This window comes from Chrysemys picta, chromosome 1, assembly GCF_011386835.1.
Source record: "Chrysemys picta bellii isolate R12L10 chromosome 1, ASM1138683v2, whole genome shotgun sequence".
Taxonomy (NCBI): domain Eukaryota; kingdom Metazoa; phylum Chordata; order Testudines; family Emydidae; genus Chrysemys; species Chrysemys picta.
The window spans coordinates 322,844,604-322,869,524 of NC_088791.1; the positions used below are offsets into that span (position 1 = coordinate 322,844,604).

A 24,921-nucleotide genomic window follows, 5' to 3' on the forward strand; every position below is an offset into this window, starting at 1 on the left:
GCCAAAACTAGTTTTGAAAGAAGCCAGATTCACAGCTAATTTGAAGAATAAATTTGCTATGCAGGCAACCAAATACTTGGGATTCCTGGTAGGGCAAGGGGAAAATTCTATGCCTCCTAGATAAAGAGGAGGCACTAAAGAAAACCGTAGTTCCCTGTACAAAAACAATGTGTAATCCGTTCAAGGACTAGGGAGCTTGTAGCGGGGTGGACACCCACTCCTGCCCTGAGGGGTTTGGAACAGCCCTGGGAGAAGGCTGGGGCAGGGAAGGCTGAGCTGATTTGGGGGAAGTGGCTGCAGCTGGGGCCACGCCCCAAACAGACTCAACTGGCCCCATAAAGGCAGGGAGCCAGGAGCTCAGACAGAGTCTCTCTCTGAGTGCAGAGAGAGAAGGGCCTGATTGTAGGGAGCTAAGACAGAGTACCTGAGTGGAGCAGGGCTGGGGAAAGGCTGCGGAGCTCCAGCCTGGAAAGCCCCCGGCTGTGGCCTAGTATTAGGCCAAGGGGTACTGGGGGTTGCAGAGGGCAGCCCAGGTGTAGGCCAGGGCAGCAGGTCCAAATCCTCCTTGCCAGTGATGAGTAGGCTGATACTGCAGTCTGCCCCAGGCGTGTTCCAGAGGAGTTCCCTCTGGAGCTGTTAGTAGCCTGATACTGAGGTGAGGTGGGGTTAGTAGGTGAGGGTTCCCCTGGGAGGGGAGACCCAGCGTGTGTGGGTACTGCTAGGGGGCAGCACCCAGAGCAAGAGGCACCGGGGTCCTGAGAGGGACACGGGGGCCAGTGCAGATGACAAGGCAGATCACTGGCCTGCAGAGGGTGCTCTGGAAGCTGGATTGAGCTGATTTCCCCGGAGTAACCAGCAGGAGGCGCCGTAGGGGTGAGTCTGACCTCTTACAGAGCTATTACAGGTGCTTCCTACTATGTCATCCTGGCCATTCCTTTAATAGAAGTCACGAGATAGAGAACTCCAAAACAGGTCCACTAGATGACATACTGCGACAGAATCCCTTTCATGAATGTCTATGTGATGTCAGGCCTATGCAGCAGCACCCTGTGCTTCAGAGCATTGGCTTCACACAGGCCTTCACACTACAAGTGGTGCTTCAAACATGGGCCTAGGCCTCGATCTTTCATAATTACTTATACCCAATATTATAATGATGCTGAATGCTCTTTCCTAGAGAAACTCAATATGCCATCACTTTGAAGGAGTGTCTACTGACCCAGTGGGCTATAACAAACCTCAAATACTACTTTTAGGGGAAACCATTTGTCTCATAAATTATGCCCCACTGCACTGGCTTCATACTGATCTGGTATCACTGTCTTCAGTTGCTGCACTGGCTGAGGACCAAGCACCTAAATGATGATTCCTATTCTCTGTGTCTGGGTAAGATACCTGACCATCAGCAGAACCCTGGCCCTGGTCTAAGGGAGGAGGTACGTGATAGGCAGGGGACCGTGTGGCCATTGTACTAACCACCACCCATGCCCCAACTCTTCTTTAATGAAAGGAGGCAATATCTGCCAGGAGAGTGGGAAGCTAGGACCCAGAGGAGTTCCCTCTGGAGCTCAAGGGAAGGAGGCAGGACAGCTGCTCCCAATCTTTTAAAAAAGCAAATGAAAAGACAGCTGCTTCCTAGGAAGGCTGCTGCTGTTAGGGGAAACCTCCTTTCAACTCCCTCAGGAATGGCTACAAAACTATGTATTTCTGTGGGCTTATTTTGCATGGTGAACTCTGATTGAAAAAGTAACCCAAGGCACTGGAGAGGCTCTACTGCATTTGCTCTGAAATAAATAGCAGGAAAGAGGTAAGCTTTTGTTTTTGTTTTTTTTTTTTCTATGCTAAAATGGGTCTCCTATTTGGAGGAATAGGTTTCAAACTGGGCTTGGTTACATCAAGCATAATATAAATAGGCAGGTGCTTCTCTACTAAAGGTTGCTACTTCATTTCTGACCGGTAACCCCTCTGTTATTCTAGTAATGATAAAGGAAAAGGGGAAAATAGATAAATAAAAGGGAAGTTACTGAGCTTCTTACATGGTTTGGTTTGGGTTTTTTTATTATTTGGTTCTGGTAAGAGCTCATCTCAGTTTAACTGAAACAAACATGTCCTAATCTATCAATTTAAATGTCTGTAAATCCATTATAGGATCAGGAACCAGTATAGCTATATGCCAACTGCTTAGCAAGCCACCAGTCTGTCATAGTTGGCTTTCCCCAGTATAGGAAATAACATTAGGAAGCTCAGGTGATGACTGTAAGTGGATCCATGGGACCAACACCATTGGAAGACAAGTGGTAGTGAAATCAGTCTTGTATGGCCTTTCATAGCCTAGTCAATCTGCATTTTCTGGCAGGTTAATCATAATTAGATTAGCTTCATTTGGGCACCTAGCAGCAGAGAAGTAGCTCTAGATTTTTGCAGACCATAAACTAAATATATCTGCCCAATCCCTTCTATGGAGTTACATCAAGTATGAATTTGACCTCCTGTGTTTGTTTGATTTACACCCAGACAATTTAAATTAAGTTTTATTGTATGACTAGACGTTAGCGATGGAGTGTCCACCCCACACAAGGCCTGAAGGAGTTAAGGTGGCAAGGTGGGCCAATTAACTGCCTAGGCTGCACCTGGAGGAGGATCCAGGGAGCAAGAACTAATTAGGGATGAGGCTCAGCTGGATAGGAATGGAAAAGGCCTATATGAAGCCCAGTAGCTGAGAGCAGCTGGGAGTTGCAGAGAAGTAGTCTGCAGTCACTCCCTGGGTGAAGGGAGGTGTGTTTGGGACCACAGAGGGAGAGTGGGACTGGAAGGAGGGAGTTTCATCTAGCAAACCTGAAAGACTTGGGGGAAGCAGCAAGATATATGATAGTGCGAACTTTGGCTGCTGTGCGGAGGGTCCAGGAGCTAGAACCTGGAGTAGAGGGCAGGCCTGAGTTCTCTTGCCAGCCACTGGGGAAGTGGCACAGATCAGGCAGTGGAGAGCGGACTGCCTGGGATAATTTGCCCTACAAGACTTTCATACCCCAAAAGGGGACAACTGTAGTGACCTGGCAGCAGGGCTAAGTCAAAGAGAAAGCTGCAGCTCCTGGAGTGAGAGGGGCTGTAGGGTGAGAGAGGATGACAGATAAAGAGACCGCCAGAGAAGGGCCCAGCACCTGGAAGGAGCCAATCCCCAGAGCGGCCAAGACGAGGTGCCCGTAACAGTGAGTGAACCCGTAACAATTACCTTGCTAGATACTCCATGCTATCTTAAATCTTTAAATGTTTATCCAGTGTAACTTGGTGCTCAATATGTTCAGGTGTGAAAACTACCTGGAAGAAACACTCTTCAAAAGGAATCTACTATATTTAAGGCCCTATTTATCAATGAAGGAGGGGAACTTTTTCCTAGGGGGGGAAAAAAAGTTGAAATCTGGGCTGGATTAAGGCACAGGCGCTCTCGGTCTGTACATTTGTTCCTAGAAAGAGATCCTCAAGTGCCTAAGTCCCATTTTTAGGCACCACTGCAAACCACTAAACTCGGTTGCCACCAAACCCTGTAGGCACCTAAACTTGCTCAGTGCCTAAGTTTCCGCAGCAAAAGTCCCCTAGGCTCCGATGTGCCTGTCTCTGAGCATGTGCCCTATTGCTTCACTCTAGGTATGCCTCCATCTTTCTCCCATTTAAGAATCAGAGCAATTCATGAAGCAGGGGAATACAGGCATTCTGCTGTTTGTCACATGAGGGCCTGATTTGGTGAGTGTACTCAAGGGCCACCTAGATCTACACAAAACAGATGTGCAGGAGGAGGCTCTCCCTTATACCTTTAGCCTAGTGGTTAAAGCACTCACCTAAGATGTGGGAGACCCCAGTTCAATTCTTCCCTCTTCTGGAGAAGGCGAAAAGATTTGAACAGGGGTCTGCCATTGCTCAAGGGTGTGCTCCATCCCACTGGGCTATAGTGTATTCTTCCTTGGAGCTTTCTCCGTCTCTTATTGAAGTTGTTTCACTTTAATTAAATAATTGAGACCAGAGAGAGGGTTAAAATGACACTCTAGCTTAGTGGCTCGGGCACTCACCTGAGAGGCATCAGATCACCATTCATGTACCTTCTCATCAGGTAGAGTACATGAACCAGTGATCTCCAACATCCTTGGTGAGTTCTCTAGCCACTGGGCTACAGGTTATATGAAGCTGCGTCTTCTTCTCCACCTAGATCTAGTGAACCTCTGAGCACACCTCCTAGATCAGGTCCCACATGTGAGCTAGGTGAAGGAGCATCTATCTTCCCCCAATTTGTGAATCAGTAGCAGAGATAAGCACCTAAGTTTGGCTGCAGGGCTTCAGCACCTATCTCTGAAAAGGAGTGGGGCTTAGTACGCACTCCTCTCATTGGTATCTCCCGTTGGCTAGGATAGGCATCTTCCCATCTAGCATGTTGGCTTTGTGGATCTCATTCTAAGGTGCACGTCTCCACATTCATTGTAAAGGGAGCTGAGGTCCCTAACTCAGGCTACAAAATCAGTGTTGTTTCTTGTGATTTTTATAGGGACCTAAAAGTTAGGTATTGTGATGCTCAGCATTGCAATGCCTAAATCCATTTGTGAATCCAGGCCCTCGCTTTCAGAGTAATTTCAAAATCTCCACTTTGGTGTTTTTTCTAAAGTTTCCAGCATGAACTGTTGTGAAGGAAAGCTCAGAAATGTACACTAAGGGCAATCAATGAAGTAAGGTCTGCCTGAATAGTCAGACAGCCTAAAATAGCACCTCTGAGTGGTATGAACTGTCCTATGCATTTCAATGGAGAATTAACTTCAAAACCCACTGCTTTGGGGTACTTTTCCACCACCACCCTATCAAAGGACTGGGGGTGGGGCAGGAGAAGATGACAGTGGTCACCAGTAGTGAATTAAGACCAATAGTCTTGACAAAACATTTCTGTGAAAAACCTCACAAAGTCCTCCAAATTTTAGATGCCTATACTGTCAAGAAATAAGAGACTGGAATGAAGGGTAACAAGAAAACATCCTACAAATACACGAGAAGCAAGAGGAAGATCAAGGACAGGGTAGGCCCATTACTCAATTGGGGGGGGGGGGGAAACAACAGAAAATATGGAAATGGCAGAAGTGCTAAATGACTATCTTGTTTCAGTTTTCACCAAAAAGTTGAGTAGCAATTGGACATCTAACATAGTGAATGTTAGTGAAATGAGGTTGATCAGTGGCTAAATTAGGGAAAGAATGAATTAAATTACTTAGACAAGTTAGATGTCTTTAAGTCACCAGGGCCTGATGAAATACATCCTAGAACACTCAAGGAACTGACTGAGGAGATATTGGAGCCAGGGCTTTGGAGTGGAGCCTGGAGCAGCTCCAGAGCAGTGGAGCTGCAGGTTTTTGCCAGGAGCTGGAGCACAGCTCCAAAGCCCCGATTGGAGCCATTAGCGACTACCTTCGAAAAGTCATGAAAGATGGGAGAGATTCTAGTGGATTGGAAAAGGGCAAATATAGTGCCATCCTATAAAAAGAGGAATAAGGACAACCCTGAGAATTACAGACCAGTCAGCTTAACTTCAGTACCCGGAAAAACAATGGAGCAAATAATTAAGCACTCAGTTTGCAAACACCTAGAAGCAGATAAGGTGACAAGTAACAGTCAGCATGGATTTGTCAAGAACAAATTCTGTCAAACCAACCTAATTGCTCTCTTTGACAGGGTAACAAGCCTTGTGGATAGGTGGGGAAATGGTAGATGTGGAATATCTTGACTTTAGTAAGACTTTTGAAACTGTCTCACATGATGTTCATAAACTAGGGAAATACAACCTGAATGGAGCTACTATAAGGTGGGTGCATAACTGGTTGGATAACTGTTCCCAGAGAGTAGTTATCAGTGGCTCACAGTTAAGCTGGAAGAGCATATCAAATGGGGTCCTGCAGGGATCAATTCTAGTCTGGTTCTGTTCAATATCTTCATCATGACTTCTTTAATGGCATAGAGAATACACTTATAAAGTTTGTGGATGATAAGCTGGGAGGGGTTGCAAGTGCTTTGGAGGATAGAATTAAAATTCAAAATGATCTGGACAAACTGGAGAAATGGCCTGAAGTAAATAGGATGAAATTCAATAAGGACAAATGCAAAGTATTCCACTTAGGGAGGAACAATCAGTTGCCCAAATACAAAATGGAAAATGACTGCCTAGGAAGGAGTACTGCGGATAGGGATCTGGGGGTCATAGTGGATCACAAACTAAATGAGTCAACAGTGTAACACTGCTGGTTTGGGTTTTTTTTAAACAAACTTCATTCTGAGTGTTGAAAGCAAGACACAAGAAGTAATTCTTCTGCTCTACTCCACACTGATTAGTCCTCAACTGGAGTATTGTGTCCATTTCTAGGTGCCACATTTCAGGAAAGATGTGGGCAAATTGGAGAAAGTCCAGAGAAGAACAAAAATGATTAAAGGTCTAGAAAACATGAACTATGTGGGAAGATTAAACAAACTCACTTTTTTCAGTCGGGAGAAGAGAAGACTGAGAGGGGACATAACAGTTTTCAAGTACATAAAAGGTTGTTATAAAAAGGGAGGGAGGTAATTTTTTCTCATTAACCTCTGAGAATAGGACAAGAAGTAATGGGCTTAAATTGCAGCAAAGGTGGTTTAGGTTGGACATTAGGAAGAACTTCCTGCCAGGGTGACTAAGTACTGGAATAAATTGTTCAGGGAGTTGTGGAATCGCCATCAATGGAGATTTTTAAGAGCTGGTTAGACAAACACCTGTCAGGGATGGTCTAGATAATACTTAGTCCTGCTATGACCACAAGGGACTGGACTAGATGGCCTCTTATGGTCCCTTCCAGTTCTACGATTCTATGACTTTGGAACATAAAAGTTAGCATATTGTCACAAATTATCCTCCGGTTAATTCAGAATGGCTATACAATTATTCTCTACTACTTTGCTCTTCAGTAATAACTTACACTCTTCAGTGGAATATATATATATATATATATAATTTCTGCTCAGTCTTCCCTCCAAAAAGTCTACATTTAATGGAAATTAGTTATGTAAATACATGAAATATAGTTTTCTTCCCAATAAACCAAATATTGTAACAATTTTATTTTCTTTGTTGTTTCTATCCCTCTGCCTCTACCATCTCCATAAGTAACTTGGTTGCAATAACACTTTCCTGCAACAATGGCCTGTCACTGTCAACATAACCTCTTAATGCCATGACCAGAGGCCTGAATTAACTTCTCTAGTTGGTTGGTAGATATATTGATTGAGCAATGGTTACTTTATAACCTGATTATCTTTGCACAGTACATTTATCAATGGCATTATAAAACAGATTAGGTACAGCTGATACCACAAACTTTGCTATGGAAAAAGAATAAAGAGCTCTTTCGCTGAGCAAACTAAATGCTGGGCATTTGGAGTGAGATCCTCACCCTCTATCTATCTCCCTTACAATGTAAAAGGGCTGAAGTTTTGTGAAGTGACCCTGAAAGCCCAGGTTCTTGTTATGTGAGGATTTACCCAGCACAGACAGTGCAAAAAGAGCTATAAGGATGCCTCCCAAAGACCCCCTTTCAAGCCCTGGTGTAGGGGACATAATGGAGGTGGGGCTAGGGATGGGAAGGGCATGCTGGGGACAGGACCATAACATAGAGTGCGGTAGAGATTCCAGGCAGCACTGCAGCCCATATGGCAGCCTGGGGAGGCAGCCATAACTTTAAAAGGCCTCTGGGGCTGTATAAATTACACTAGGGAACTCTCCAGTCCCTGGAACAGCCTAGGATGGAGAAGGCACAAAAGTGGCTTAACTCTCCCTGTCAACTCTTCGCTCTGGGCTGTGAGTTCTGGGCTGCAGTTCTCAGACGCACAGCACAGCATCTCATCCCCTGTGTGCTAGGCTCTTTTGAAAATCTAGCCCTCTGGGCCTGATTCAGATTTTACTTGCACTAGCTTTACAGGGGTGAAACACCACTGACTTCAGTGGAACTGCTCCTGATTTAAACCGGCCTATGTTGGATCAGGTCAGCCCCACCTTTTTGATTATTTTGCTGCTCTCATCACTCTATTCTTGGTAATGTGAATTCTGTCATCTTGTGACCACCGGCATGTAAGTTACCTACCACCACCCGTTTTGCTTTCTGTCTGCAGTAGTGATGCTGAATGGTCAGGATACAATACTTTGTCCAAACCAAGATGGTTATTTCCAAGGAATGAGTTTAGGTTTATGACCTGTTTGTGGGCTGTTTTTATGTCAGATATCCAGCCAGAAGTTCTGAATGGTTTTTGCTTCTCTCTGGTATGAGCTAACAGCAATTACTTTGGTGCTAGGGTACTTGGGTTTTTAAGGGCACGGCTACACTAGAGAGCTTACAGCGGTGCACCAATACAACTGTGCTGCTGTAAGCTCCCTAATGTAGCTGCTCTAAGCTGATGGCGAGAGCTCTCCCATCATCTTAACTACTCCAGTCCTCACAAGCGGCAGAAGCTATATTGAATCATAGAATATCAGGGTTGGAAGGGACCTCAGGAGGTCATCTAGTCCAACCTAGCCCAAAGCAGGACCAATTTTCAACTAAATCATCCCAGGCAGGGCTTTGTCAAGCTGGGCCTTAAAAACCTCCAAGGAAGGAGATTCCACCACCTCCCTAGAAGCTCTCCTGCCAACATAGTGCTGTCCAAACCGGCGTGCTTTTATTGATGTGACTTATGTCGCTTAGATGTGTGATCTATTCCCTTCCCCAGAGTGACATACGTTATGCCAACATAAACTGTAGTGTAGACATAACCTAAGGCATTTAAACAATTGCTTTGCTGCGTGGTTTTGAATGAGAACCTATGCAAAGGGGAGAAAGTATTAGAAATCTCTGAAGAATTCCCCTTCCTCCCCCATCATTTCTTTGGGCAATAGGCATGTCTGCCCTGCAGAATGGGTCATAGGGCTGAATCTCAGATCCTCTGGAATCTACACAGATCCAAGATGATCTGCAGGAGATGGGGGCAGTCTGAATAGATGCCTCATGTTTCCATGGCACTCTCCTTCCTACCAATCTCTGGCAATGGAGCATGCTACAAGGGCTTCTCCAATTGGTGGCTGTCCCAGCACTAAAGTAAAAAGGGTATAGCCTCCACAGGCTGAGGCTGTAGTGCATCCCTAGGGTAATCTATGCTGAGCAACAGGGGAGAGAGGAGTGAGTTTATTATTTGTATTATCATAGCACCTAGGAGCTCCTGTCATGAGCCAGACCCCCATTGTGCTAGGTGCTGTACAAATACAGTGTAAAGACTGTCCCAGTCCCAAAGAACTTACAATCTAAATAATACAAGACACAACACGTAGACACAGAGACAGGGTAGTACAAGGAAACTCTGAGGCAATATTTGTACACACAAAAGGTCTCCTCTGCCAGCAGATTTTCAGGCCTCTGTTCTGACAATTGTCATTTTTAACAGGTCCTGGGCTTCAAATACCACTCTCTTATACAGTAGAAATCAATGGCTTTGCACTCTGTGGAGTAATGAAGTGGTGAATAAAGCTATTATTTCTTGAGACTTCCCAGGCATGAAGACAAATTTTACCAAAGCTGGGAAAATTTCAAACAAACATTGTTTCTCAAAAAATGACTTCCAATAAAACATTTGTCCAGGTGTGTTAATTGAATGTGGCTTTTTCTTATTTCAGTTGCCAGATAGCATGCCATCTCTCTTACCCACAGCAGGGTAAGTGCATGCATCATAAGCAGCACTCTATCTACATATTCATAAAAAACAGAAAATTTGGCTTTGTAGTAGCTATTCACTAGTGTATGGTTAAACGACCCAGAGTATTAGGTAAGTGACAAACACCAACAAAGCTGAAGCTTGGTGCAGCTTGTGACCGTACTGATATGAAAAGCTTTCGAAAATGTAAACAATACAGGAAAGGGAGGTGAATTAAACTCTTTTAAAGAAACATGCAGGAACTGAGTGCACCACATTGGGGCAGTAATTTCCCACTCCTGTTTAAATAATCCGCATACTTCCATACACGATGTCTTTGTATTCTCTGAATCTGATCTCAGTGATTTTTTTTTATATTTTATTTAATTAATTTATTTATTTATATATATATATATAATATAAAAATCAGTGAATGGAAAAGCTAAGCAAAGAACAACAACAAAAAGCTATAACCTCCTTCCAAAAAAACCTAACAGTGCCTAACGCTCACTATGCAATGACAAAGAAATACCTTAATCTTAAATCCTTTCAATTCTGATTTAGAAACCTACCATCCAGAAAGCTGAATCTGTTTGACTGGAAGCTAGTTCCCAAATGAGGAAGCTTAATTACTACAAGTTACTGCTCCAGATGTTTCCAAGTTATATTTTGGACACACCGACACATCTCCAGAGTCAGACATCAATGAGAGTTGGGGAGTAAGTCAGACGGATATTCTGGGCTAATGTTGTTAAACACTTGTAAACAAGCATGAGTAGTTTTGAAATCCATCCAGGATTTCAGTGGGAGCCAAAGGAGAAACTTCAAAATGGTGGGTAATATGATCGAATTAACCTCGTTCCAATCAGAAGTTGTAAGTAAATTCTTGGGATGTAGTTGTTGCTTTACGCACTGAATAGCTTTGCTGTAAGTGGGTTTTTCACTGAAACTAGAATTGCAATTTGCATATTGCACTTCACTGAGGGGAAAAAAATAGGATTGTTCAATATCATTGTAGATATAGGGCTTGTTTACATGGGAAGTTTAATCCACAGTTTTTTACCGTGTGTCGGGTAATGGATTGTAGGCAAGCCTCAGTAATAGCATGCACACAGGACAGTATGCATCATTGTGTACATATGATGGGGGTTTTGCTGCGAACTGACAGCGTGTCATTCTTGGAGGGTATCCCATGCTCCTTTGCTTCATTGCTGAGCTAGTTCAATTTTTTTAAAAATCCCATGATTCATTTGTCTCCACCCCATCTTTCCTTTACGGGTGGGCTAGCGCCATTTTCGAACTGCTGTTGGCTAACATGGACCCGACAATGTGCCATGCTGCTCTGTTCAAATACACAGAGGCTGCTTGGGCTGTACTTCAGCACTTAAGGCTTCAGACATCACCTCTCATATCACTGAGCAGGTGATGTGGCAGCAGCCCTCCCGCAGCAGGAGGATCTTCAGTGGTGGTGGAACCGCAACACAGACAAGGAAGAAGAGGAAGACACTGAGCCACTGATGATAGAGGACAGGTTCCAGGAGCAGCTTCACAGCATTCAGAGCTGTTTCTGGGCTTGAGAAACTGTATTTTAACCCCATGCAGTATCTTTGTGGTCCATTGTCTAATGAATGGTTTATGTATGATTGTATTCTACTTCATGGGGACAGTTACCACAGCTCTGCCAGGAACTAAAAGTAGTGGGTGATTAAGGCAAATCAGCCAAGTTGTAACACCCTTTGGCCTGGTCCACACTAACCCCCCACTTCAGACTAAGGTACGCAAATTCAGCTACGTTAAGAATGTAGCTGAATTTGAAGTACCTTAGTCCGAACTTACCGCGGGTCCAGACGCTGCAGGCAGGCTCCCCCATTGATGCCGCATACTCCTCTCGCTGAGCTGGAGTACCGGCGTCGACGGCAAGCACTTCCGGGATCGATTTATCGCGTCTAGACAACAGGCGATAAATCAATCCCAGAAGATTGATCACTTACATCCAGACCAGGAAGTAAGTATAGACGTACCCTTTGATGGGATGCCCACCCCACACAAGGCTTGAAAAGGTTATAGGGGCCAGGTAAGTCAGTTAACTCCACAGGCTGCCCCTGGAGACAGAGCCAGGGAGCAGGTGTTGGTTAAATGAGACTCACCTGGGAAGGAATAGGAGAGGCCTCTATAAAGTCCTGGAGCTGAGAGCAGAAGGGGGGCTTCAGGGAGGTAGTCCATAGTTACTCCCAAGTTGAGGGGAGTTGGGAGGCTGCCAAACCAGGGAAAGGGAGAGCCAGAATGGCAGGAGAAGGCTCAGGAAACGAACAGCAAGGAATAGGAGTGTCGACCTTGGCTGCTGTTTAGAGGTCCCCTGAGCTGGAACCGGAGTAAAGGGTGAACCTGGGTTGTCTTACCAGCCCCTGAGGAAGTGGCTTAGAACAGGCAAAAGACAGGAGACTGCCTGGGACAGTTTGTCCTAGAAAGACTTAGTTACACCTCCTTCCCACCCCCACCCTGGAAGGGGGAACCACATAGTGACTTGGCTGAACAGCCAAGTGACAAAGAGGAGGCTGCGGTCCCTGGAGTGAGAGGGGTGAGACAGGATGGATGAATACACCACCAGAGGAGGGTGCAATGCCTGGCAGAGCTAATCCCTAGGATGGCCAAGAGGAGGCACCATTAGTGGTGATTGCACCCTGTCACACATCCCCAGAGTGGTACCACCTTCTGGGCAGGATCACATAGCCTAATTCAAATTGGATTCTCCAAAGACAAACGGACAAAGAAAAGACTTTTTTTGGATAAATAACCTCAGTTTAAACTGACTCAGGCCCTTCTTTCTGGTCCAGCAAACCAACAGGACCAAGGGGTGGGAGACACCCAGAAGGGTTGGAAAGACTTTGGCTTTCTGGGGTCCATAAAACTGATAGGTGACCTCTGGTAAGCTGTTAGCATGCATATCGGAATGTTTATTGTTTATGAATATGTTTTTTCTGTTCTTCTTTTACCTGAAGAATAAATGTGCTTGCTTGGAATGAGCTGTGGGGTAATTTGTAATTGAGGGCAATACTCATAGTCCTCAGAGAGAAAGCAAAGCATGGGTGCTGGCCTTTTTAGGCAGATTGGCTTGCTGGGGATATCACAGTATAGAGCGGGGAGCTGTGCAGCCTGTAAACCCCTAATCAGCAGGGAGTGAGATGTGGGTCTCTTCCCAAGAGAGGTGACCACAGGGAACTAGAAACCTTTAAATGGCTGCCCTTGAGAGACCACAGAGGGGAGAACACAGGTGCAGTTGCACTAAAACTGTGACAAGAACTATTTCTGAATTGCTGCCAGCCCAGCATGGACTCAATCATGTTCTGTGCCCCTATGCTGTAACCTCATATATGCAATGGCTGTTTGGGCTGCATTTCAGTACTTGCAGATGGATGAATTTGGCCAAGGATTTCATCAGCTGCACCACCAAGCAGATAATGTGGCAGCAGCTCCTCCAGCAGTAGCAGGAGGGTTTTCAGTGCCAGTAGAGCAGGGGCATAGATGAGGAAGACACCAAGAAACAGATAGTAGAGGACCAGTTCCTGGAGCAGTTTCACTGCCATTTCTGGGCTTGGGAAACTAGTGTGGATTGGTGGGAAAGAATGATTCTGCAGACCTGGGATGACCAACAGTGGTGAGAGCATTTCAGGATGGGTAAGGCACCCATTTTGGAGTTCTATGTTGAATTAACCCCAGAGCTACAATGAGAGAACCAATGAGCAATACAAAAGTCAAACAGCTGGAGCAATACTGCCAAAGAAGGCTATTACTCTTATTTAGAGTCCTGGGCCTGAAACTGGAAGTTTTTGTGCAATTCAGTGTTGTTTGTGGGCAGTGGAGCTGCAATATTGTAGCAATCCCTGCTGTATCTTATGTGCCTACATGTGTTTCTAAAACCTTATGAATTAGTGCAAACCTAACTATTTGCTACGTAAAATTAACTCTAAAGTCCTCATGAATGTTTAATATAATAACCTTTATAATTTCAGTTTATTAAGCAGCAAACAGAAATGATCCTTCAACTGAAATGAAAATGAAAGAGGTTTGAATAATGAAACAATAGATTTAAAAAAAAATCATTAAACCAGCAGTGAAACAAAACGTGCAGTGAAGGGTGCAATGCAAGGGCCAGGCGGATGTAAAGTCAGGGGCAGATAGATATCTTGGCTCTGCCTCTTTCTGGTTTGTGGGACTTCCGGTGTTGAGTACCGAGGCTTGAAGTTACCCGGGGCTGCAGAGGGCTCCAAGGAGCTGATGTCCGAGGGCCCCCTGTTCTCAGTGTCCTGAGCTGGCGTCTGTGAGGGAAATAGCCTCAGGGAGCAGTGCTGTGTGGGTACAACAGTTGTTGTTCCCAGTAGACTGTATTGTCCAGGGTCTGCATAACATGGGTGGTGCTGGTTTGCAGCACTGCACTGCCTGCTGCCTTAATGGTAACATGGGCTGCAACCAGGCATACTGATTTTGTGTTGCTGCTTGGAGTTGCCTCTGCATCTCCCTGTCTCTTTCCACAGTTTTGGGCCATGGCATTGTTTTCTCTGGCAACTTGCCACATTGTCCTTTGGCACTGCACCAATCTCCTTGGAAAGCTCCTTGTCAGAGTCTCTCTCTGTCCTTAGGTACTGCCTCCCTCTTTGCTCTTTTTTGGGGGGGGAATCTCTAATGATGTCAACATTTCATCATGAGTTTTCCCGTTTCTCCTTGTAAGGTTTGCCAGACACTTGACCATTGATAAGGGCCCTTGGCTTGAGGGTCTGGCCAGTACTGCAGCTGTGGGGGTATTTAAAAAAATCCAAGCAGTTATTGTTCATAATCTAGGGAGGCTGGGATAGAATTTTGTTTACGTCCATTTCAAGCTTTGCGATCTACAACGATTTACAACCTATCCTGGAAAACGATCCCTCACTCTCATAGACCTTGGGAGACAGGCCAATCCTCACTTACAGACAGCCCCCCAACCTGAACCAAATACTCTCCAGCAACTACACACCACACCACAGAAACACTAACACAGGAATCAATCCCTGTAACAAACCCTGTTGCCTTCTCTGTTTCCATATCTACTTTAGCGACACCATCATAGGACACAACCACACCAGCCACACCATCAGGGGATCATTCACCTGCACATCTACTAATGTGATATATGCCATCATGTGCCAGCAATGCCCCTCTGCCATATACCTTGGCCAAACCAGACAGTCTCTACATAAAAGGATAAATGGACACAAATCAGACATCAGGAATGGTAACATACAAAAGCCAGTAGGAGAACACTTCAATCTCCCTGGACATTCAATAACAGATTTAAAAGTAGCCATTCTTCAACAAAAAAACCTTCAAACACAGACTTCAAAGAGAAACTGCAGAGCTACAATTCATTTGTAAACTTAACACCATCAATTTGGGCTTGAATAGGGACTGGGAGTGGCTGGCTCACTACAAAAGCAATTTTCCCTCTCTTGGTATTAACCTCATCATCAATTATTGGGAGTGGAAAACATGTTTAAGAAGTACAGGTACAGAGAAGGGCTACTAAGATGATCTGAGGAATGGAAAACCTGTCTTATGAAAAGAGACTTAAAGAGCTTGGCTTGTTTAGTCTAACCAAAAGACCGCTGAGAGGAGATATGATTGCTCTCTATAAATATATCAGAGGAATAAATACCAAGGAGGGAGAGGAATTATTTAAGGTCAGTACCAATGTGGACACAAGAACAAATGGATACAAATTGGCCATCAGGAAGTTTAGACTTGAAATTAGGTGAAGGTTTCTAACCATCAGAGAAGTGAAATTCTGGAACAGCCTTCCAAGAGGAGCAGTGGGGGGAAAAACATATCTGGCTTCAAGACTAAGCTTGATAAGTTTATGGAGGGGATGGTATGATGGGATAGCCTAATTTTGGCAATTAATTGATCTTTGACTATTAGCGGTAAATATGCTCAATGGCCTGTGATGGGATGTTAGAAGGGATCATAGAATATCATAGTTGGAAGGGACCTCAAGAGGTCATCTAGTCCAACCCCCTGCTCAAAGCAGGACCAATTCCCAGCTAAATCATCCCAGCCAGGGCTTTGTCAAGCCGGGCCTTAAAAACCTCCAAGGAAGGAGACTCCACCACCTCCCTAGGTAACACATTCCAGTGTTTCACCACCCTCCTAGTGAAATCGTTTTTCCTGATATCCAACCTGGACCTCCCCCACTGCAACTTGAGACCATTGCTCCTTGTTCTGTCATCTGCCACCACTGAGAACAGCCAAGCTCCATCCTCTTTGGAACCCCCCTTCAGGTAGTTGAAGGCTGCTATCAAATCCCCACTCATTCTTCTCTTCTGGAGACTAAACAATCCCAGTTCCCTCAGCCTCTCCTCATAAGTCATGTGCTCCAGACCCCTAATCATTTTTGTTGCCCTCCGCTGGACTCTTTCCAATTTTTCCACATCCTTCTTGTAGTGTGGGGACCAAAACTGGACACAGTATTCCAGATGAGGCCTCACCAATGTCGAATAAAGGGGAACGATCACGTTCCTCGATCTGCTGGCAATGCCCCTACTTATACAGCCCAAAATGCCGTTAGCCTTCTTGGCAACAAGAGCACACTGTTGACTCATATCCAGCTTCTCGTCCACTATGATCCCTAGGTCCTTTTCTGCAGAACTGCTACCTAGCCATTCGGTCCCTAGTCTGTAGCAGTGCATGGGATTCTTCCGTCCTAAGTGCAGGACTCTGCACTTCTCCTTGTTGAACCTCATCAGGTTTTTTTCGGCCCAATCCTCTAATTTGTCTAGGTCCCTCTGTATCCGATCCCTACCCTCTAGTGTATCTACCACGCCTCTTAGTTTAGTGTCATCTGCAAACTTGCTGAGAGTGCAGTCCACACCATCCTCCAGATCATTAATAAAGATATTAAACAAAACCGGCCCCAGGACTGACCCTTGGGGCACTCCGCTTGAAACCGGCTGCCAACTAGACATGGAGCCATTGATCACTACCCGTTGAGCCCGACGATCTAGCCAGCTTTCTATCCACCTTACAGTCCATTCATCCAGCCCATACTTCTTTAACTTGGCGGCAAGAATACTGTGGGAGACCGTATCAAAAGCTTTGCTAAAGTCAAGGAATAACACATCCACTGCTTTCCCCTCATCCACAGAGCCAGTTATCTCATCATAGAAGGCAATTAGGTTAGTCAGGCACGACTTCCCCTTCATGAATCCATGCTGACTGTTCCTGATCACTTTCCTCTCCTCTAAATGTTTCATAATTGATTCCTTGAGGACCTGCTCCATGATTTTTCCAGGGACTGAGGTGAGGCTGACTGGCCTGTAGTTCCCCGGATCCTCCTTCTTCCCTTTTTTAAAGATGGGCACTACATTAGCCTTTTTCCAGTCATCTGGGACCTCCCCCGATCGCCATGAGTTTTCAAAAATAATGGCTAAGGGCTCTGCAATCTCACCCGCCAACTCCTTTAGCACCCTCGGATGCAGCGCATCTGGCCCCATGGACTTGTGCACGTCCAGTTTTTCTAAATAGTCCCGAACCACTTCTTTCTCCACAGAGGGTTGGTCACCTTCTCCCCATGCTGTACTGCCCAGTGCAGCAATCTGGGAGCTGACCTTGTGCGTGAAGACAGAGGCAAAAAAATCATTGAGTACATTAGCTTTTTCCACATCCTCGGTCACTAGGTTGCCTCCCTCATTCAGTAAGGGGCCCACACTTTCCTTGATTTTCTTCTTGTTGCTAACATATCTGAAGAAACCCTTCTTGTTACTCTTAACATCTCTTGCTAACTGCAACTCCAAGTGTGATTTGGCCTTCCTGATTTCACTCCTGCACGCCTGAGCAATATTTTTATACTCTTCCCTGGTCATTTGTCCAATCTTCCACTTCTTGTAAGCTTCTTTTTTGCGTTTAAGATCAGCAAGGATTTCACTGTTTAGCCAAGCTGGTCGCCTGCCATATTTACTATTCTTTCTACACATCGGGATGGTTTGTTCCTGCAACCTCAATAAGGATTCTTTAAAATACAGCCAGCTCTCCTGGACCCCTTTGCCCTTCATGTTATTCTCCCAGGGGATCCTGCCCATCTGTTCCCTAAGGGAGTCAAAGTCTGCTTTTCTGAAGTCCAGGGTCCGTATTCTGCTGCTCTCCTTTCTTCCTTCTGTCAGGATCCTGAACTCGACCATCTCATGGTCACTGCCTCCCAGGTTCCCATCCACTTTTGCTTCCCCTACTAGTTCTTCCCTGTTTGTGAGTAGCAGGTCAAGAAAAGCTTTGCCCCTAGTTCGTTCCTCCAGCACTTGCACCAGGAAATTGTCCCCTACACTTTCCAAAAATTTCCTGGATTGCCTGTGCACCGCTGTATTGCTCTCCCAGCAGATATCAGGGTGATTAAAGTCTCCCATGAGAACCAGGGCCTGCGATCTAGGAACTTCTGCTAGTTGCCAGAAGAAAGCCTCAAAAAGAAGAACAGGAGGACTTGAAAGCCTCGTCCACCTCATCCCCCCTGAAACCTAAATCATTTTAAGGTTTAAGGAAAGTTCAATTCAAAACCACCCAAGGAGTTAATTTCTCCCTGCAGAGAGCCAAAAGACATATTGATTACACCGCATTTATCTAGGGAAGTGGTTTCAAAAAGTTTTCATCTAAATATGTTCACTTGTTCCATTTGCAGGGAAAATTAATTAAAATGATGTAAAGATTCAATTCTCCCTGAGCGGGTTGAAATTTGATAGTTCTAACGTACTCCACTGTTTTTGCCCCTTTAAAAGCTAGTTCTTGTTGAATGAAGTAAGATGAAGCAAGAAAGGCTGGTTTTGTGTTTGAGACTGGACTGGGATACAAGAAATCTGAGTTCGATTCCCAGCTTTAAGACAGTCTTTCTGTGTAACCTTGGACAAACCAAGCAGAACCCTATGGCGCCTCATTGAAGCCAATGGGACTGCACGCAGGTGCAGGGGTCTGTCTGCACAAAGTCAATTGTGGTGTTTCATATGAAAGGCTTTCTCTGACTATGTGTATTCTGAGTCCTAGCACGATGGGGCCCTGATCTTGGTTGGCACCTATAGACGCTGCTGTAACACAAATAATAATGAACAGCAGCATTTTTACAAGAGGAAAGGTTGGCATCAAACACAAGAAAAACTGGAAACCTTTTATTGCCAAAGGTTTAGGTTTATTAGCTGGTTTTTCAGCCCTTATCATAAATCCCCAAAATCGTTAGCTGGGACTATAGGCAAAATATTTGGCAATTGCACTAGCAATCTGTTTCAAGATGTGGTCAAAGTAAGTCATAAGCCAGTGAGAGAGACTTGTTTGCCTGTAATTTATTTCCTGCTCTTATTTCCTTTGGGTTTTAAAGGAGGAGATTTAAAAGTAAAATGTTATTCTCTGATAATCCCATCTTCCATTAGGATCTTTATATTATGACAAAGTTCCTCCTCTATCTTGGTGGGTCCTGCACTTATTGGCGGATTTTCTTGTCTCAGAGATTAACCATGTGGGTTGGGGAACAGCCCAGAGACCTTCACCTCTGGAAGAACCCACAGTCCAGGTCAATTGGGAGGTTTGGGGGGAATCCAGGCCCGCCCTCTACTCCGGGTTCCAGCCCAGGGCCCTGTGGACTGCAGCTGTCTATAGTGCCTCCTGTAACAGCTGCGTGACAGCGACAACTCCCTGGGCTACTTCCCTATGGCCTCCTCCAAACACCTTCCTTAGTCTCACCACAGGACCTTCCTCCTGGTGTCTGATAACACTTGTGCTCCTCAGTCCTCCAGCAGCACACCCTCTCACTCTCTGCTCCTTGCACCTCTTGCTCCCAGTTCCTCACACTCACCCCACAAACTGAAGTGAGCTCCTTTTTAAAGCCGAGGTGCCCTGATTAGCCTGCCTTAATAGATTCTAGCAGTTTCTTCTAAATTGGCTCCAGGTGTCCTAATTAGCCTGCCTGTCTTAACTGGTTCTAGCAGGTTCCTGATTACTCTGCTCTGGTCACTCAGGGAACAGAAAACTACTCATCCAGTGACCAGTATATTTGCCCTCTACCAGACTCCTGTACCCCACTGGTCTGGGTCTGTCACAATATGTTCATGCATACTGGGATATTTTCTATTTGGGCTTGAATATTAGTTTCTTATTAAGAACCACAACACCCTAATACAATGCCTATTGAAGTCAATGGAAAGACTCTCATTGACTTCAAAGGGCTTTGGAGTAGGCCCTCAGTGTAAAAATTTACTCACATGTTGGGTGAAATTCTCACCCCACTGAAGTCAATAGCAGAACTCCCACTGGCCAATAGGGCCAGGATTTCACCTACTGTGTTGTATACTGTACTGCCAGTCAGCTTTGCCATAGTCACATGAATTTGTGGCAAAAATATCTTTCAAGTTATTTAATAATTATCCCAGTCAGTCGCCAAAAAAGCAGCAAAGTTTCAATAGGCTCTTTCACCAATATCGCCAATGCAGGAAAGGATTTTTTCCACAGTTGTTTCTGATGAGCTTTTTAAATTTTGGCCTGAGCTCATCCTTGAGGTGAAGACATTGACTTCAGTAGAGGCCTGCAATGTCTCATGTTCAAGTAATTCCACTATTTCAAATTCCCATAATAAAAAGAGGCTCCTGGTCTTTTATTTTCAATTCAGTCTGGTTGTGGTCAGATTATTTCACTCACTGGATATAAATTACGCTACAGAAGAGGGTTTGTGACACTCCAGTATAACTCACCCATACAGTTTCTTAGGAACCTCTCTCTTCCCTTACAAGGTTTGACAAGACACTATTGTTTTAAATATTTGGAGAAAGATTCAGGGATGACCACACTCTTAATTCAGCATTAGAGATGAGTGAAATATTTGGTGGAGAATTTAAAGAGACAGCATCAACTTGAAATGTAGTTACTTTAAAAAAATAAAATCGTCTCAGGCGCTGCAATTTCCCTTGACTCCGCCTGTTACTTGTGGTTTTACAATCGCCCTTTCCTATTTTAAAAAAAAAAAATTCTTTCCCTTGTTGCTCTGTCAAAGACCCACACATGTCAGACACCAGTGGCTAGAGTCTGAAATCCTTACTCCCATTGATGTGTAGTTATTGACATGAGCAGTCCCAATGAAGTTAATGGGATGACTTGTGTGAATAACTGTGCTTATTAGTGGGAGTAAGTGGCTTAAAATGCTCCCAAATACAGTGAGTAAACAAACTGGAAAGAAAAAGGAAGCTTTCCTCTTGTATCTCAGTTCTAGTAATCATAGTTGTCACTAGTAACGAGAGGGGAGGAAAAATAACCCTGAGAATTCTATTCAGGCTCTATCCATATGCATCACTTTCCAAAAATGGATGGTTTGAGTTAATAGGATTCTTATAAATTTTCAGGGTTTCATATGAACGGTTTCCTGTTAGCCACATTGTTAACAAAGTGTCTCGCAGGAAAAGAGATGGGGATAAGCCAACCAAATTTTGTTCTCAGTTACACCTGGGCAAACAGGAAGAAGGGATCTGAGAAACAAAGTTGGTCAAAATACTCTGAAATTTTCTGACAAAAATAAAATAGGAAAAGCTTCCCATCAAAAATGTTCCCAAAGTTTTCAAGGGTTTCATAGTTTCTAGTGGATTGTTTTTTTTTTCTTTTTCTTTTTTAATCAAGAGTAAAAACCACTTCATGTGGTTAAATGACTAAACCAGGACAGATGCTGCTGGAGATGCTTCAAGTTCAGGCAACGTGGAACTGAATGTACATTAAGTCAGGTAAGTAGATGGGAGACAGCCGAGGCAGCTAAAAAGACAACAAGCCCCTTTTTGCACAGCAAGTAGTTGAAAAATGTGCAGCAGTGTCTGTTTTGGCTAGCAGAGGAATGTGTGGTACAGTATGATGATGCAACAACATTAACATCTGTTCTATTGACATAAAAAAGGACATTACAGTAATATTCGTGATAAAGGTAGCATTTTCCCTGCCAGGAATTGTTTACTTAATCCAGTTACTGGCAAAGTTCTGCTGATAGTTAACTGGTTACAGTGTAGCTTCCTCTCATCTTAAACTCCATTACCCTCACTGATCATCTGCTGTTCACTACAGAATCCACTGCAAAAGTATTGCTTTTTGGACCTAGTATCTACCTAGTCCTCTGACACACGTACTGTCTCTCTCCCCTCACCTAATCTGGCCTCCTGAGTAACTCTTGACAGAGGGGGACAGTCTTTCATGGGTGCAGTCCCATCTCTATGGCTCTCTCTGTCACCAAGCAACTGAGTCATTTCCTTGCTTCAAATCCACTTTAAAATCCTCCTCTGCATTTTCAGTCAGTCGTTGAAACTAAACTTGGCTCCCTTCCTTCCAGTTCCTACTGCACCATTTCACTCTGTCTTCACTGCAGCTTGTCTTCAGGAGCACTAGCGCAGCTGTATTAAATCTCAACTTGCTTTTTCCCCCTTTCTTTCCTTTTCCTCTACACCAGTTCCATAAGTTGCTTTCTATATGTTTGAGGCACTGTACCAAATTTTGTTAAAGTATTATCTCTCTGGCCAGTTTACTGCTGTCCTATTCAAAATACTTTATTGGCAGGAAAACCATACAAGCATTGCCAAAGATGGAAAGAGGGGTCAGAGTCATCAGGGCTCTAGTAGAGATAAATACAGTATTTCAATTATTTGCCTGGGATAGCACTTGGCAATGCATTTGGAGTTCAATCACCTGTAGCAACTTGCCATTGATCATTCCCGATTTGGCAGAAGGTTGCTACATAGCTTAGTACTATCTCTGCTGTCTCTTTCTTTTCTCCCAGGGTTAGGCACTAGTTTTCCTCATTTTAATGGAATGTCTTTTATCTTTTCTGAATATATGAGGAAATATTTTTCTCACACTCCCTCACGTTTTGGATTTTGGAATACGAAATCCTCCTCTATTTCAGTGTTTCCTTTTCAATTCTGGTTGCAAGGATGTTACTCCCTGGTTTTATGCTGGGTTCAAATGTCTGTTCCTATTTCCAGCTGTAGTTTCTAGTCTCTGATACTGTACAGAGTGAGAGTCTGCTTTAGTTTGTCACATTTCATTGTTGAGATGCAATTGCCCCAGTGTGAAGGTTCTACACGGGGCTCTGTGGCATTCTGGCTTGTTGCTTTGGCTCTGTTCCTCCAGTGATTCCTACGTTACTTTTGAGGTGAGGGTTGTCTGGTGTTTTGAATATCTTTTGGCATCCGGTGGAGCTGTTTCCTCGGCTAGTCTGAAGGACAGTGGTGCTGAGGCCTGGGAGGAATGCTATATAGGGAGACTGTGGAGTGCATTATGTTTTCTTTTGGATTTGGATTTGATCCCCTCGCACTTTAGAGAGGATATTCTGGCTGAGATGACACTACACACTAATTTGTCTAGAACCCACTGTGTTCTTAGCACTGCCTAGACATAACATGAATGCATGTCCCAAAAGAGTTTACAATCTAATAGAGACTATAGAGATTAAGGACTGACGAAAGGGGAGCAACAAATAAGCAATTTGAACAAATGGATGTTAGCTACACCTGTTCCACATTTTCTTTCTATTTATTTTAATTTCTATGGGTTTCAAATTCCATGAGTCTATGTGATTCAGCTTTTAACTAGCTTAAAATAATAACTTGTTGGTAAACATTAAAATGTGCTCATTGGTAAATTTTGGAGTTAATAATAACAGTGATGACTTCTGGGTCAAGCATTTCCTGTCAAATAATAACCAGCTGGGTTAAGGGCCTTAATCCTCAGTTCCTCCAGCCATAACTACCCTCCTAATGCAGAGGTCATAGTAGCTTACTTATCTAAGAAACAAGCCAGCTAGCTAGAACTCTTAGAGAATAATGCCATTAAAGCCAAGTATCATTAAAAAATATAAGCTGTCTAATGGTCTCACAGTATGAGAGAAGTGATAGACTTGGAATCGATTGGGAAGTTAGAGACGTGTAATCGCACCTCTTTGTTCATAAACATACATGGGAGCAAAATTTTGCAAAAATGTTTACAGAAGGGGAAAGTGTTACAAATACAGGTGCAAATATGCATTCCCATGTGAAGACTTGCATGAGAATTCACACTAGAAGAAAATTGACACAAGTACTTCTACCTATTCTATTTGCATTTTTTTATATATCACACTCAATGCAATGACATCTTCATGCCTTGCAGGTTAACTGGAACAGCTATAGCAACAGAAGAGATCATTATCCTTCATGCTGGGTATGTATGTGATGAAGAAATGGGTGTCATTCCTTTAGGGGTGGGTGTCTCTTGACTCTGGCATCATAACCTGAGGATAATAGGTTCCAGTGTGCTCAGCTCTTTATAGCTGTGATTCCAGGTGTATCTAGAGTCTAAATTATGAACATATGGTCAATGGCCTCCTGCTTCAATGCCCTTGAGAGATTCCATATCCCCTTCTGTATTGCTGGTGTTGATAGTATCAACTTGTGGCCATGCCTCTCCAAGAGATATTGCAGTAAGAAGGGGAGATATTTAGGAGACTATTTCCCATCCAAGGAGTGCCTGGTCAGCTGATCGAAAAATCATGACAAATTTTCATCAAAACATTATAAAAAAGTTTCTATCAGGTCTATTTGCCTCCTGTTTATGATTAAATCTGGATCATTACAATGACAGAGAGAGGGGAGAAAAGTAACACATAACTTATATTGTTTACTTGCAGTGGCTACTACAACCACTACTAGACTTTCCCAAGCTGGTAAAGGCAAGACCAATGGCCAGTCATTAGACATTCTCTTTGCACTGAAAACCTTGGACATTTATCCCAGTACTTCTCATTAGATGAAGTTAGTTTAAAAGAAAAGTGGTCCTTCTTTTAGTTTCTTGCAAAAGAATTCCAGCATTGATGGTGAAGTGCCCCTCATTGGACTCAGCCAGAAGCCTTTGGAATGGTATAAAAGTGTCCACCTGAGCTGCTATGTTCTCTCTATTGCTAAAAGGCAACAGTAGCTGAGCATAAATAAACGTTGTAAAGCATGCAGGACCTATTTCACTAATCCTTGTCTGAGTTTCTTTTCTACAGGAAATTATTAATCACAGGCACCGTCTTGCTTTTAACAGAGGTTCCAATTTAGGAGGTGCCACTTTACTGGTGTCTGAAATCAGTTAAATGAATGAAGTTCTTGAAAGTAAATGAGCCATATAACATTAATAGTCTCATCAAAAGTCTAACTTTAAAAAAAGACACATACA

General features: G+C 44.0%; 1 long non-coding RNA gene across 2 annotated transcripts; it reads left to right on the forward strand.

Moving 5' to 3' along the window:
• Nucleotides 1-261: 261 nt before the first annotated feature.
• LOC135984020 (uncharacterized) lies at nt 262-24,667 on the forward strand. 2 transcript variants are annotated; one of them, XR_010601956.1, is made up of 3 exons: nt 262-1,807; nt 23,875-23,925; nt 24,392-24,667. It is a non-coding gene; the product is annotated as an uncharacterized LOC135984020 (long non-coding RNA). The 2 variants fall into 2 exon arrangements; XR_010601957.1 differs by lacking the exon at nt 262-1,807 and adding an exon at nt 4,954-5,050.
• The last annotated feature ends 254 nt before the right edge of the window (nt 24,668-24,921 follow it).